The sequence below is a fragment of the Odontesthes bonariensis genome, chromosome 3 (genome assembly GCF_027942865.1).
Source record: "Odontesthes bonariensis isolate fOdoBon6 chromosome 3, fOdoBon6.hap1, whole genome shotgun sequence".
Taxonomy (NCBI): domain Eukaryota; kingdom Metazoa; phylum Chordata; class Actinopteri; order Atheriniformes; family Atherinopsidae; genus Odontesthes; species Odontesthes bonariensis.
The window spans coordinates 7058617-7074210 of record NC_134508.1 but is presented as its reverse complement, the minus strand read 5'-3'; the positions used below and the strand labels follow the sequence as shown (position 1 = coordinate 7074210).

General features: G+C 40.3%; 1 protein-coding gene across 2 annotated transcripts in view; it reads right to left on the bottom strand.

Annotated features, from left to right (window-relative positions):
- Positions 1 to 7555: 7555 nt before the first annotated feature.
- raly (RALY heterogeneous nuclear ribonucleoprotein) overlaps positions 7556 to 15594 on the bottom strand; it is a 136721-nt gene continuing 128682 nt past the window's right edge. The window contains exon 9 of one of the 2 annotated variants that reach the window (XM_075460163.1): positions 7556 to 13014. The gene's annotated coding sequence lies outside the window, so the exon portion shown is untranslated. The remainder of the gene's footprint in view (positions 13015 to 15594) is intronic. The other variant, XM_075460164.1, reaches the window with a different exon arrangement.

Below are 15594 nucleotides of genomic sequence, written 5' to 3'. Positions count from 1 at the left end.
CCGAATAGCTTAGTACAAGCGCTAACTGACCCTGGCAGTATCTCCAAAATTACCACACTAGAATCACATGTCATGACACCAAACTTCTACAGTTGTACAAATATGGTCTGTACTCACAAAACGATGCATTTGGAAGTTTGTACATAGTCCAGGAGTTTATTATTATCATCAACACAAGCCTGATAGCTTTTCTGCTGCTAAAGCTTCGTTGACGTCACTTCTGGGAGCTGGGAGCTTCAAAGTAAGATGAGGGTTGATCTACTACTGTAGACAACAAAGCAGGGCTGCTCAATTTCTCCATTATTAAAATAAATTCACAACTCTATAACATAAAAATTCATGTATAATATAGCATATAGGCCTACTTTGTTAAATTTAAGTAGCTTAGAGCGCAAGTTTACTTTTATTTTCCATTTTTTTTCTTCTTCCTCGTCGAATTTCTGTCGTCATCTGGTATAAGTGATACAATTGGCTATGAATCGCGCGCAAAGCAGCATGGGAAGAACCTGACGTCATTTGATAGACATTCGTAGCGCCCAATAAACGGCTCTAGGCATTCGTAAACCACGCCTCAAATACGAGAAAACGCACACCTAGTTCCCAGACCACCATCTCATCGAGATTGTGGACGCGTCAGCCAGGCTAGTTAATAGCCATACTGGAAACAGACTGCATTTGGAAGCTTTAATGCTCCCAAACTTTTGCTTATTTTTAAAAATATAAGAGAAGGAAATTAAGATGTAACATGAAAGGAATTTTGGAAACAAAATCATTTTCAATGTTGAATATAAAATATTTTGAAACCTGTTAGTGAAGTGATAGAGTATGTGTTTGTATTCCAGTTCTACTTTTCCAGGCAGTGGTAACTAGTTTGACTGCTTGTGCATTTCAGAGCAGGCAAACTCCATCGTGTCATGCAAAGAAAGGTGTAACGCTAGATAGAAATATATCTACTTTAGCGTGTAGCTGTAATTATTAAATCAACTACTTCATGTACTTCATGGCGGCCGTGGCTCAGTGGTTAGAGTTGGTCGTCCAACTGGAGTGAACGGGGGCATCGGCCAATGACCCTATATATGGATATACGCAGATTTAAAGGTGGGGTATGAGATCTTGGAAAAACGGTTCCTGCAAGCTATATTTTTGAAAATACACAACCTTGCCTCTCCCTTCAGCCCACCCCTCGAAACCACGCCTTCAAAACACATGAACGAGTCACGAGTCTGTGAACGCGCAGGGGGGAGGGGTGAGGGGGGCTGACGGGGGCTGACGGTTGATTGGCGTGTCAGAATCCAATAGAAGTAACTCTCATCATTACTTCTATTGGTCAGACATTTCCTCTTGCTACACCCTCTACAATGGACTAAAATATAATTTTTTTTCCAAACATTCTATTTTAGTGGGTGCAATGGGGTCGTGAGGAGGTTTTCAGACAATATGATAAAAAATGCTCCAGAAAACATCTCATACCCCACCTTTAAGGGGGGGGGGGGGGGGTCCCATGTAGAGAAGCTGGAAGTCTTCATCCTCCTCCCTCTGTCTACTCACCTGTTATTGATAAAATAAAAGCCCAAGATTTTCTTAAAAATCTGTTTAGCTTTAGGCATTAAAACGACTCTCCTGATGCATACACATTGTGTACCACGGCTTTTGTATACAGATTTTATTAATAATGAACATTTAACATTCAATTATTAAACTTTATCCATACATTTTTATTGTTCTTTGTGACGTTTCAAAACCTCCCCACGTGTAAAAGGATACTTGTTAAATTACAGGGAATTAAGGTATCTTTTCCTGAGAAAAGGGTATAAAAGCAGTTGAATTACGCATAAAACCTAAATCACTTCTACTGAATTAATCACAATAATCTGATGGTATACAGAACAGGACAAACATTGTGTTTTTATTTCTAACGTCTGCTTTTTAAAATCACAAGGAGAAGCATTTGTCATATTCTAATCTTTTCTAGATTGACTTAATTGTGTTTAAACAGTATTGCAACATCCCTTTAGTCGTTTCCAAAGTTGAAAATAGAGGGACAAAGAGACAAAGAGATGCTTTACTACTAACAGAGCAGGTTACACCAAATGCCCTGCAAATGCGTCTGTCCCCTATAAGGACTGAAAGTTGGCATTGGCAGAGCTAAGGGGTCTTAACACAGAGTTATTGGAACGAAATTCAAAATTATTGATCTGAAATCAGTAGTGATGCATCCATAATGTGAATTTGAGAGCCCAAGATAAGAATCTAGTAGCCATAACAATGTCGGCAATTCAAATTGGACCAATATATAATCAGTAGACAGGATGGAGTCCAGACTTCAGACTATTTTAACCCATACCGGAAATACATAGATATATTGGCTGCGTTACAAGATCTCAGATCATAGACCACAGAATAACTCATGCAATGAGGTAGAATCAGAATATTCAAAGAGAGAAGTGCATTTTAACCAAAGTCCTCAAGGAATATCAAAGGGGTGTTGATATTAGGTAACAAGCTACATTTAATGGCAGTTTGGCAGTGTATTGTAAGTAATTACTTTGGAACGTAACATTACCCAGAACTATAATGAGGCACCAAAAGTCAGAAGGTTACATGACACAGATGTGCACTGAACATCTGCTCCCGCAAAGCAGTAATATAAGCAGCCTGTTTTCAAGGAAGATGCTCCTGTGAGAGGTGTCAAGCAGCTCGAATACTGAGATATGTCAAAAAACAAGCAAATCCCATGCTGAGAGCGAGAGATGATGAGTGCTGTGAGACATGAACCATTTGGTCACGTCTGTTAGTTACACCTTTTTTAAAGACAGAGCTCTACATCCAATCTGAGATTCTGATGAATTGTCGCAGGAGGAATAACACAGGATACATTTAACCAGTATGTGAGAGAATATTGTGACAGCAGAAAAGTTTTTGCTCTCTCGTTTCTGCCAGGAGTGAGATGAACTGTTTGTGATGGGATATGGCAGGAGCAGAAGGTGAAAGGGAGCCGCAAGATCCCAAATATCAAATGAAGTGTTTAACCTGAATCATCTGGAGTTTTATCTTCCTTCTGGTAGTCCTGATCATTTTCCAAGGCTCCAGAGTGGCTGAACCAACCATCTAAAAGTTCTGGCAATCGACTCCTTCTTGTTTATATCGCATCCAGATCAAGCTGAATGATGTCAGTAGAACCTTTTCCTTGATATCAGAATAAACACAATAAGCATTTACATGACCTCACGAGGTGTTAAAACATGGGTTAAACCTGATTAAATATTTCAAGAATGTTCTCAGCTCGAGGCAAAAGGTGCTTTGTTGAAGATGAAGCTGACCCGTGAAAAAGAAATGACACCAAGAAACAAGAACTGTTTCACTGGGAATAAAAGTAGTAGGGTCACCGCAGAGTCTATCCATCTACACATTTACACATTGCACAGTATGAATTGGATGCTTCATATCGTGACTATCACATCTGTGTAATATTTTAGGTTATTCGTTGACAGTTGACATGAAATGTAAAATGAGTAAAATGCTGTGAAGCGTAGCAGGTGCACTCCGTTAGGAAGATGAATGGGCAACAGATGCTCAATCTAAAAAGCATCACTGTGGCTAAAACAAAGAGTGAGTAGTCAGTAAATTTAGAGATAAAGAATGCTCTTCCAATGAATAAATAAACATGCCTTTTAATTATTATATACGAAATAAATACAAAGTCAAGCCGATAAAGAAATGTTTTAATTCCAAAATTTGAATTTTTTTCTGGGTAAAAAAGTTCCGGAATTTTAAAGTTAACGATCAAGTTCCTCATTAAAATTCAAATAGATGTAGAATGTTAGAATTAAAGGAATATCTGCGTCGCTGCTGGCCCCAGGCGTACCCGCTGCGCTACACCTCCAGGGTAGGAGGGGGGGTGGCTCCCTGGGGCTCCCTTGGACCTGTTGTCCTCTGGCCTGCCTGTGCTGTTCCTGGCGGGGGGTTCAGTGGGAAGAGCAGTCACCCACATGTCGAAGTGTCCCTGGGCAAGACACAGAACCCCAGGCTGCCTACCAATGCTCCTTCGGTGTATGAATGTGTGTGAATTTGTAGAGGAAAGCACTGTGTAGCCTATTTGGACTAAGATGTACTGTATGAAACGTGCTGTATCTGAGTAAATAGGTGAATGTGGCATGTAGTGTGAAAGTGGTTTGAGTGGTCAGCTAGACTAGAAAAGTGCTTAAGAAGTACAGTCCATATACCATTTACTCGACTCGTGCTTTGGCGGCTGTGGCCTGTCGGGGCCGGCAGGCTGTCGCCATGATTTTCTGTTGGCCATAGGGGCTCTTTCTAGGGCTCTTCTCTGCTGTCTTTCTGGCGGACGCGTGGTTGTCCCTGAGGTGGGCTGCCTGGGTTCCATGCTCAGGCCTGCTGGTTGCCCGGGTCTTGGTCCTGGGTCCTCTCTGCCTGTTTCTGATTCCTGCTGGGTAGGAGGTGGCCCCCTGCATCCATTATCAAGTACAATTCATGTAAGACGATCAGAGATCACATCACCCCAGTTCTCAAGTCTTTACATCGGCTTCCGGTCAGATACAGAATAGATTTTAAAGTTCTGCTGCTCGTCTACAAATAACGGAATGGTTTAGGTCCAGAATACATGAATGACATGCTGGTAGAGTATAAACCCAGCAGAGCTCTGAGGTCTGCTGACTCAGGTCAGATAGTGGAGCCCAGAGTTCAAACTGGACCCGGTGAAGCAGCTTTTAGCTGTTATGCTGCACACAACTGGAACAAACTACCAGCAGAACTGAAATCAGCCCCAACTGTAAGCACTTTTAAATCCAGGTTAAAAACATTTCTCTTTCCGTGTGCTTATGGTTGAGTTCCTTTAAATAATTTTAAAGCATAATGCTATAAATCTTCTTAATTGTTTTATATTTTTCTTTTTCCCCTCTTCTTTGATTGCTTTTAACTGTGTTTTAAATTTTATTCTATTTTTTTTATTCTCTTTCGCTTGTTTTTATGCTGCTTTATGCAGTTCTTTTAAATGCCTTGTCTTTATGTAAAGCACATCGAGTTGCCTGTTAAAAAAAAAAAAGCAGGTATAAAATGCTGGGAGTATAAGAAGTGTTTAGCCCAACCCAAGTGTAATTTCATAAGTTCTCCTTCCCCTCAATTTTTTTGGGGTAAAATATCTCTCACAGTAACCAGTTAAGCCCTTGGTTCCAGTTTCGTTGCCCTCTGTAAGCTACAGGTGGAAGCGAGTTCATCTAATCTGTTTGACATCTGCTGTTCTCTCTGTTTGTTACTGAAGTATGTGACACTGAAAGCTTATAATGCTCTCTAAGACTTTTAACACATAAATAATGGGATGGATCTGAAAAGAAAGAAATGAACATTTGAGCAAATTTACCAGTGATGGCAGAAGAAAAGCCAGGTTTTGGGAAAAAAAATTCTGTGGAAAAACAGATTAAGTTGTCTGGCCTAACAATACAGGTTTGGCCTCCTGCTCATGTCCAATTTCCAGGAAATATGGATTCTAAACTTCCTTTTCTAACCTGGCAACTAATTTCAATCAAACTGTTCCTTACTTTCTCATGTTTTTGGTTGGCTCACATTTGTAGTGATCTCACCCTTTGAATGGGCCTGTAGGGAAGGAACCCGGGTTTATTTAAGAGGCCAAAGTTTATCACCAGTCCCACAACACCCATGATGGGCTTATCTTAATAAATATGTCCTGACAGCTAAATCTGGCGGAGTTCAGGATTCATTCAGTGAAAAGTGCTTTATTGCGAAAAATCCACCATATACCTGTGGAATTTGTTTAATACCTGATTTGTTGGAATGTTGCCAGTCTCATACATTTTCAAGAAATTGCAAAAAGAAAGTATTAGTAGCAATACCGGGTTATTGGATTAGGGAAGTGAGTGAGTTAAGGAGTTGTTTGTTGTGTACCAAATACATTCCAAGCAGAAATTTTTATGAGAGACCATTCACAGGTTGCTGGATGCTCATAAGGACACGTCCTCAGTGTCCCTGCCAAAATCCACAGCCTCGTCTCTATTCGCTAACATTTCAGAGCATTGATGGCAGGCAGAGACTAAAGTGCTTCCAAAATATTGAGTGATTTACTGGACCTTCGATGTGTCACTCATTGGCCACCATAGGAAAAAAAGACAAACCATTTTTCTCTGACTTTTATCGAGGCAAAGCATTTACTTTTTCTTGGTTATGGACATTTAACAACAGTTGGATGTTTCAGATAGGATTTGTCACAGGTCAAACAACCTTTGCAATCTTTACTCATATTGTCAGCATCAAAAAAGATTCCCTTGTAAATCAGGATTTGTTGTTCAGCTTCAAACACCTGGCTAATGGGTGTGGTTCTTCACTATAAAGACAAGCTTCTGAGGACATCTTTTTGGGTGTTACCGATTGCTTTGAGGGGCTGCACGGTGGTGTGGTGGTTAGCACCGTCACCTCACAGCGAGAGGGTTCCAGGTTAGGTTCCCCAGCTGGGGCCTTTCTGTGGGGATTTTGCATGTTCTCCCTGTGCATGCATGAGTTCTCTCCAGGTACTCTCGTCCTCCCACCTCACCTAAAATATCCCTAGGAGTGAGTGTGAGTGTGTGTGTTTGTCTTGTTGGCCTCATTCCCACTATGCAGTCCGGTATGGGTCGGTTCAGAATGGTACAGTACGGGTCGGGTCGCTTTGGGGTCAGTTTGCGTTCCCACTGTACAAAGGGGACCCTCAGGGGTGGGCGGAGTGCGTGCCGAAGCGTAAATAGCAAATAACAGCAAATAACAAATAACATCCATAATTTCGAACCACCTCCAAGCTTCTTCAGCTTAATGAGACACTGGCTCACGGTCCGGTTGAAACCACTCTCCATTTTTGTGGCAATCAGCTGGAAAACTTTTTGGTTTGGCACAGCGCCATCGAGCTCCCGCTGCACAGCCTCCTCACCACCAACGGAGAGCAGAGCCTGGAACCGGTCCTGTGTGCTCGGTACCCCAAGCAGAAGGGTTTCAAGAATGGTAACGGGTACCATGGGACCGGTACACTTTCGTGGTAGTGGAAACACTGAAATAAGCGAACTGTTCTGAACCGACCCGTACCGGACTGCATAGTGGAAGCGAGGCTTTAGTGGCCCTGTGATGGACTGGCGACCTGTCCAGGGTGTACCCCGCCACTCGCTCAATGACGGCTGGGATAGGCTCCAGCCCCCCTATGACCCTACAGTTGGATTACGCAGGTATAGAAAATGGATGGATAGAGAGTGCTTTGATGTTTCATGCACTGTAGACTTGGGGAAAAAAAGATAGCATATTTGATTTTACTCCTTGCTGGTGGTTTGAGCCTATTGACAGTCTGTGGTATGGCACTGAATTATCATCAAAAAGTGGATAAGACAAAATTCTGACTTGGTTCCCCAGGAAGTTCACCAAATCTGGGAATATAGCTCTCGAGCCTTGCCATTCTTGTATTTCACAAGCTGTAAACACAGTGACCACAAAAGTCTATTTCAGACAACAATCACAAGTTCCAATCTATTTATTTTGAGTATTTACATGTTTCGTAAAGGCCTCTGGCACCCTCTCAGTGCAGCCAGAGGAGTTGGCGTCATCATACAATATGCACAAGTCATTAAAAATAACTGCAAAACCTATATAACGTCAACATGTACAAATCAGACGGACACAAAACAGGATGACAAGATAGAAAGGTGGAATAAAGCAGTGGGGTGGACATAAGTTACATTAAATTCTCAGATCAAAGATGGTTTTTAAGACAACAGCACTGATTGAGATCAACAGATTGGTTTGTGAGACATCTGATCCATGTTCGGTACTCCTTTGTCGTATTAACAGTAAAGTTAGAGGTGAATTGGTATAACTTCTCTACCATGTGTTGGTAGGACTCTGATATTTCATCTCAAACATTTGAATGTTTACATTATGTTGTGCAAATCGATAGTGAAAAATGTGTGGTGATGCATTATTTTATCAATATTTTTTATCATTGAACAGCTGTGTGTGTGAGGAATTAAGTCAGGATTTATAAATGATGTGGATGTCAGCATAAGGACTGTTACCACAGCAAAGTCAGTTACTTCCCGATTATGGACACAGAAGGATTTTTTAACGGTAATATGGTCATCTTAAAACCATTTCTTTAGATTTTTGTATATTTCTCAAGCTGAGAACATGTGAGGGGTCTGACAAAGAAAAAAATCATGGCCAGTCCATATCATTCCCAGAACAATGGAAACGTTGTTTACTACTACAGGAACCTGAAATACGACTTGGTAACAGGATTTTGTTTGTATGTTCATCTCTTAAATTCAGTTTAGCTATATGACGCTACCAAGATTTAAAGCTAATAACTTCCTGTAATGTTGATAGTTAATAGAACATGATAGTTTTCATCATTTTAAAAACTCTTGTTGACCTTCCGTTCACATTTAAAGGCAGTTTCGATTGTTGTGAACAAATCTCTTAGAAAAATCCTTCCCAGGGTGAAGATGTTCATAAACTCAGTTTACTGTGATGTTGTACTCGTGTCTTTGATATCAGAGTATGCTCTTTTGGTTTAAAAAACACACAAGTTGGACTAATTCATTGTCCAACATGGTGATGGACATAGTGCTGGTGCTAATGTTGGACCTGGTTGGACTGTGTTTACAAAGTTATCTGCCCAACTGAGTCCAAGGTAGAAGACGTCTTCTGTTCTTCGAGCTCTTGACAGCACTTTTCTCATGTGGATTTCACTTGAGATTTTGGAGAATGGGGGAAGAAAACCCCAGTTTTGAAGAATAAGCATATGTGTAAACCAAGCCTAACTGTCCACAAATCAATATCAAGACTTTCAGAAACCAGAGGAAATAAAAACAAACAAACATATTTTTAATAATGTTAATGTAATGGTAATATTTTAAGTCGAACATAGAGATGTAGCCACCTAATGTCACTGATTAAGGCATATGAATTTCACTGGAACTAATGAGTAGGTGTCCATTATCAGGAATTAACAGACATCTTGCAGCCAAACAGAATCAAAGTATTATAAAGTAAAGGTGAACTTCACACGCCATAGAAAAACTGCAAATATAACACAATCCTGAACTGAACCCAGATGCTCTTTAGAGGTTTAGCAAGTATGTTGTCTCTTGCTCAGTTGACCTAAATGTGAACACTTAAACTATCAATGAAAGATCAAAATGCTTCCTATTCTGTCATAAAGGAAGACACACAGGGAAAACAAGTGTGATTCACACTATCAACAGTAACAAAACTCCATTTTTACTCCTCTATTTCAACTTTTAATCTTTTTTTTTTTTTTTAAACTCACTGAAAACATCCAGATGACTGACAATTTCATAATAAAGCAATTTCACTCAGTAACTTTAGCTGAAAATCATGTATGTTACATGTTCTTGATCGCTGGATAGCTTATGATCACACTTCCTTTTTTTTTTTTTTTTACAGTGTCGTTGGTCAACTGGGTTTGATTTTAGAAGATGCGAGCGTCCATGTACGGCCACGGGAAAGAAAAGTCTGTCATCTCTGAAGTTTGAATGTATAGAAAGTTCCACGACAATTGGCTGCTCGTTTGTTAGAAAACGAATCACAAACAAATGATTTAAGACAAACACTCAGCACTAATGTGATGACAACAAAGCCACCAGTGTTTGCTTGCGGTTACAAATGTAGGGATTGTTGGCAACTTTCTCCAAGTTTAATTTGTTTACAGCAGGAATAATAAACAAGAATAATAATTGAAAAAAAATGAAAAAGTAGACAATTGAACATCATGAGGCGTCCAACAACAAATCATTCTGATTCTTCCTTATGAACCAGAGAAATGCTTGCATTGAATGAGCTACAGGGTAACAGGATGCCGTATTTTTTAAGAACGTCATAATTCCAGATTATATTTTTTCCTTTTACTGTTGAAATCTCATAAACCCAAATGTACAATTCCTTACTTTTACAAACAAATTAACCTTTATGAGCTGATAAACAGAGATGGGACCAAGTCACACATGTGCAAGTCTCAAGTAAGTCCCAAATCTTAGCTTTCAAGTCTCAAGTAAGTCCCAAGTCATTTTTTCTTGGTCAAGTCAAGTCAAAGTCAAGTCACCTTATTATTGCAATTTGACCTGCAGAATCTGATCTTAATAAAGTGAAAACACAAAGATATAAGTAACTGTCAGTTAACATCATTGGCCAGTGTGTCCAACCTGTCCACCCCGTATCATATCAAGCTAACGTTAGCTAACTACCAACTAGGCTAACAGGATAATATTAGCTAATTTGACAAGCACTTACTGGTCAGAATGGATCTTGAAATGACAAAGAAAGGTCGAAGTTATGCTAGATGCTTAACACTCAAGTCATTCAAGTCATCGTGTCTCAAGTCAAGTCAAGTGCCGAGTCTTTAACTTCCAAGTCCGAGTCGAGTCTCAAGTCTTTTATTTTTTGTCAAGTCAAGTCACAAGTCATCAAAACAGCGACTCGAGTCGACTTGAGTCCAAGTCACAGTGACTTGAGTCCCCATCTCTGCTGATAAATAACTTTTAAAGGGATAGTTCGGGTTTTTTGAAGTGGAGTAGTTCGTACATTACCTGCAGTTGGCAGCAGTCAGAACACTCTCGGTTTGGAGAAGTAGGGAGGAATTCTCCTGGAGGAGCCAAGTTAATAGCTACTGGGAGCAGGGACTAAAAAAAGAATTTTCACCATCTAAAGCAACTCAAACCTCAAGATATTTAATCGCGGTCAGCAAACACATGCACTACTATCACTTCAATACACATGCGTTTCCTGCTGCTGATCAGCTGTAACTCACAGCTCCACCAGTCTTATCCCAAAACAGCAACTACAAGTGATTACAGAAACTATTTAGTGACCATGTCGCTTTATTGGGACAACTTCATCAGCATGTGCAGGAGGAAGTTATCCAACAAGTCTGATAAAACTTCTGCTGGAGTCAGCAGCTGATCAGCAGCAGTTCGCGCCTTGATGCAGAGCAACATGTTCGGTTTGAAAAGTAATGACAAAGTAAAAACGTTTAGTGAAAACATATCTATGATTAGCGTTTGCTGAACCATTACGAAGTTTTTTTTAATTTTGAGTTGTTTTAGAGGGCAAAAATTCTCCTTTCTTTTGTCCCCGCCCTCAGTCGCAGTTAGCTTGGCTCCCCCGGGACAATTCCTACCTGCAGGTAACACACAACCCCACCTAAAAAAAACCCTAAAACTATCCTTTTAAAATGAACTGAACAAGTGACTCATTAAAGGGAACATTGTTTTGAAACAAAAAAACAAAGAAAAACTCTTCCTAACCAGAACAAATTAGTGAATTAAGGTAGTATAGTACAAAGACAACATGTTAAATCACCTATTCTGATGCCTGCAACATAAAAACAGTTGGGACGAGGTCATGTTTACCCCCTGTGCAGCAGAGTTAAGATCTTCCTTTGTTGTATTTTTTGTCTTTCCTCCAGTCCAAAATGACTTTACAAAGGGTCAGTTTGTAACTGTGATATGTGCAGAATGTGGTGCGGCATCGTCTTGCTGAAATAAGTAAGGCCTTCCCTAAAAAAGACATTGTCTGCATATATTTCTCAACATTAAATATTTTTTAATGTTGACCTTTTGTAGATTTCTGTCTTTGCACTGTAGAGTCTAACTTGTATTTGCAGATGCAGTTAATAGACTGTTTTTAGTTCCATCAGTTTTTAATATAATACTACCTGAAGGCCCACAGATCACAACCTTTAAATATTGGTTTTTGGACTTGTCCCATACAATACAAAGCCTTCTCAGAATATTTCAATATCATATCCAAAAGATTATTCATCTTTTTTTAATTTTACATTGAGAAATGTTCCCGAATTGAGAAATTGTCTTTTCTTTAAACCTAGACATCCTGCTGACCTGACGCCAGTTTACCTGATTAGTCGAAAATATTTCCACCTGCCATCCTATAATCATTAGAAAATGTCCCCTTTCTAAACCTTTTAAATGTGTTACAGGAATCCATTTGAAAATGAGGAAATATAAAAAAAAATAACATACATGTTGTCTTTGTACAGTTAGCATTATTTCATGGTAGATGTATAAAGATATCAATTGACTTTCAACTCATCTCACCCTTTTTGGAAATTAGATCGTGAGCCCATAAACTATACGTTGAAAAAAAAAGACAGCCAAGACAGATTCCCCAGTTTTTCACATTGTGCACCTGATTAAACTGTGCAGGACTAAAATGCTGTTTTACTCGTGTTATTAATATGCTTCCACTTTATTCTCTGCCAAATAATAGCATTCAAATCAGTGACAAATATCATGTAAACAATCCCAAACTCAGGACAGTGGTTGTACCTCAGCTCTACAGTCCATCGTCGGTTATCTTTTGGTATTTGTATAGAAGTGGATATTAAAACAGAAATTTGTACGGTTTTGAACTGAAAATGTTTCCAATCAACAACAACAAGTTCCATCAACACATGTTGCCCACGTAGTGGTGTTTTAAGTCCTGTGAGGAAGCCTGTGAGCTGCTGAGCTCGGACTTTCCCAAACATGGCTGCTGACATCTGCAGAGATGGTCCATGTTAGAGTGTGTGTGTGTGTGTGTGTGTGTGAGAGACAGAGAAACCAGTTTAAGATGTGTTTTGACAACAGCCTGCTGTTTTTACTGTCTCCCTGTGGCTTTGACAAAGAGTTGAGCCTGTCTCCATTGCTGTGTGTTTTATTTGTTTTCAACAGACTGTGTGTGTGTGTGTGTGGATACGCATGTACACGTTTAACTCATCTGTTAACGATGTGTTCTGGCAGTACCCTGCTGTTTTAGTATCTTCCTGTGGCTCAGACAAACTGTCAAGTCTGTCTCTCTTCTGTGTGTTTTGTAGTGTTACGTCTGTGTAAGTGTGTGAGCACATGTGTAGAAGAGGTTCCCTGCTGTTTGATGGCCTTCCTTTGCTGATATCCACTTCTGTATGTCCGCAGCTTTCTGTCTTCATCCCTGGATCTGTCTCCCCCTCGACAGCTCCTAATACAAAAAGCACAGGAAAAAGGGTTGTTACACACACATGTGTTTTGTGCACTATTGAGAACCTTAAGATGAGAGTGGCATCAGTGTTAAATGCTAAATATGTGGAATAAGAATTGCTGTGGAATGGCGCCACGCTGGTGGACATATTGTGTTTTTCTTTGCATTTTTTTAAGATTTTCACTGAGCTTTTTTACTGTGAAAACAAAGATTATTGAAACGTGGTTTGGATGCAGTGCTGCTGGAATGATTATTGCCAGTAATTCTGGCACTTTTTCACATCCGTTATGATTCACAACTATGGCGATGGGAAAGTTGTTTGCATGTGGGATCAGTCGATTAAGCTTTCCAAAACTAAAGTAATGCCTGGAATGAGACCTCAAATCCAGATGATTTGAAGAGGATGGGTCAAGGATGCAGAGCAGCAACAAAATGGATAAAAGGAGGAAACTTAAATGAATTCTTCCCTTAAACATCACGGGAAGTGTAAGATTACCAGCAGATGAAATGAATGAGTTTGGAGCCCTGATAGAATAGAATAGAATAGAATAGAACTACTTTATTCATCCCAGCTGGGAAATTGTTTTGCAGTAGCAGCGTACAGACAGTAAAAATAAAAATAAGAATAAGAATATAAATAAAATAAATAAAATAAATAAAATAAATAAAATAAATAAAATAAAATAAAAATATATGTACATCAAAGTGCAACCATGCAGTTGTGCGGTTATGCAGTTATGGTATTGAGATACCATAATGACACTTAACTATTATTGTACAGGGTGATGGCATGTGGCAGGAAAGATTTCCTGTATCTGTTCCTTCGACAGCGGAGCTGAAGCAGTCTGTGTGAGAAGGTGCTCCGCTGTCTGTCCACTGTGTGATGGAGAGGGTGCTGTATGTTATCCATGATAGATAACAGCTTCTTCCGTGTCCTCCTCTCCACCATGGTTTCCAGTGACTCTAATTTTTGTCCCAGTACAGAGCCAGCTTTCCTGATGATTTTGTCCAGCCTGTTAGAGTCGCTGGCTCTGATGCTGCTTCCCCAACACACAGCAGCAAAGAAAATGGCACCGGCAACAACACTGTGGTAGAAGGTCTCCAACATCTTGCTGCACACATTGAAGGATCCCAGCTTCCTTAGGAAATAAAGTCTGCTCATCCCCTTCTTGCACACAGCGTCAGTGTTGGATGCCCAGTCCAGTCTGTTGCCGATCACCACTCCCAGGTATTTGTAGTCATCCACCTCCTCCACCACCTCCCCCTTGATCTTCAGTGGCTGTGAAGGCGTCTTCTTCTTCCTCCTGAAGTCGATCACCATCTCTCTGGTCTTGCTGACGTTCAGCCTCAGGTGATTCTGTTCAGACCACTCCACAAAGTTGTCCACCAGTGTCCTGTACTCCCCCTCCTCTCCATCTCTTATACACCCGACAACAGCTGAGTCATCAGAAAACTTCTGTAGGTGACATGACTCAGAGTTGTACTGGAGATCAGTGGTGTTTAAGGAAAAGAGAATAGGAGAAAGCACGGTTACCTGTGGAGTTCCTACGTCACTGACCACCACATCAGACAGGACACTGCCCAGACGGACAGACTGTGGCCTACCTGTCAGGTAGTCAGTAACCCAGGAGATCACTGAGTTGTGGACACCCATCCCCCGCAGCTTCTCACCCAGTAGCAGGGGCTGGATGGTGTTGAAGGCACTCGAGAAATCAAAGAATGAGGACACGGCCGGGATATCAGAAAGGGCAGTATTATTTCCTTCACCAAAAATTACTGAAGGGTCAACTTTAACACCTCTCTGCTCAGCTTTAGGACTATAGGGGCAGACAGAGAGGTAACAGTGATGGAAGAGGATTACAGAGCTCATTCACAACAGATGGTGTAACCCTGGATACGTCACTGAGAAGGAGCGTCTCTGCACCCCAGATGTTGAACTGTTGGCTGGGAGTTCCTGTCCACAGAGTTCACCTGTGTTACTAACACTTAAATCCCTTCATGGCAATCTCATGAGATTTCTATGAAACCCCTTTTTTATGTGTAATAATGATTTAATTAATATTAAATAGGACTGGGCACGTTAACTCGTTATCGCGTTAACTTGTTAATTATTTAACGCCGGTAAATATTTTATCGTGCATTAACGCAGGTTTTATTATTGTAAAAGTCTGTTGAATGCATCACATTCACACAGTTACAGCAAACACCTCGAAGCATGGAGTAATAAAATAAAGATTAACTAGCAGGTAACATCACTGCTACAGGTGCTCCTCGGAGCTCACGGAGCTAACCGGCGCTACTTCCTATTTTACTTGTTTCAACATAAAAGCACGTATTTCAAAATAAATTTAAAAAAAACTCCTGCATTTACAGCCAAGTTGAATTGTCTTCTCAGCGTAGTAGTTCCAGTCTAAAATATCACTTAAAGGCAAAACACACAACTGATAGCAGCAAGTCATTCAAGGAAACAGACAGTGGAGCGAGGCTTCTACATAAAAACTACAGAAAGATGCTGATGTTAAAAGTGTGTTTGCACAACAAATGTTATGGCACTTTCATTCATATGGCAGCACATTTAAA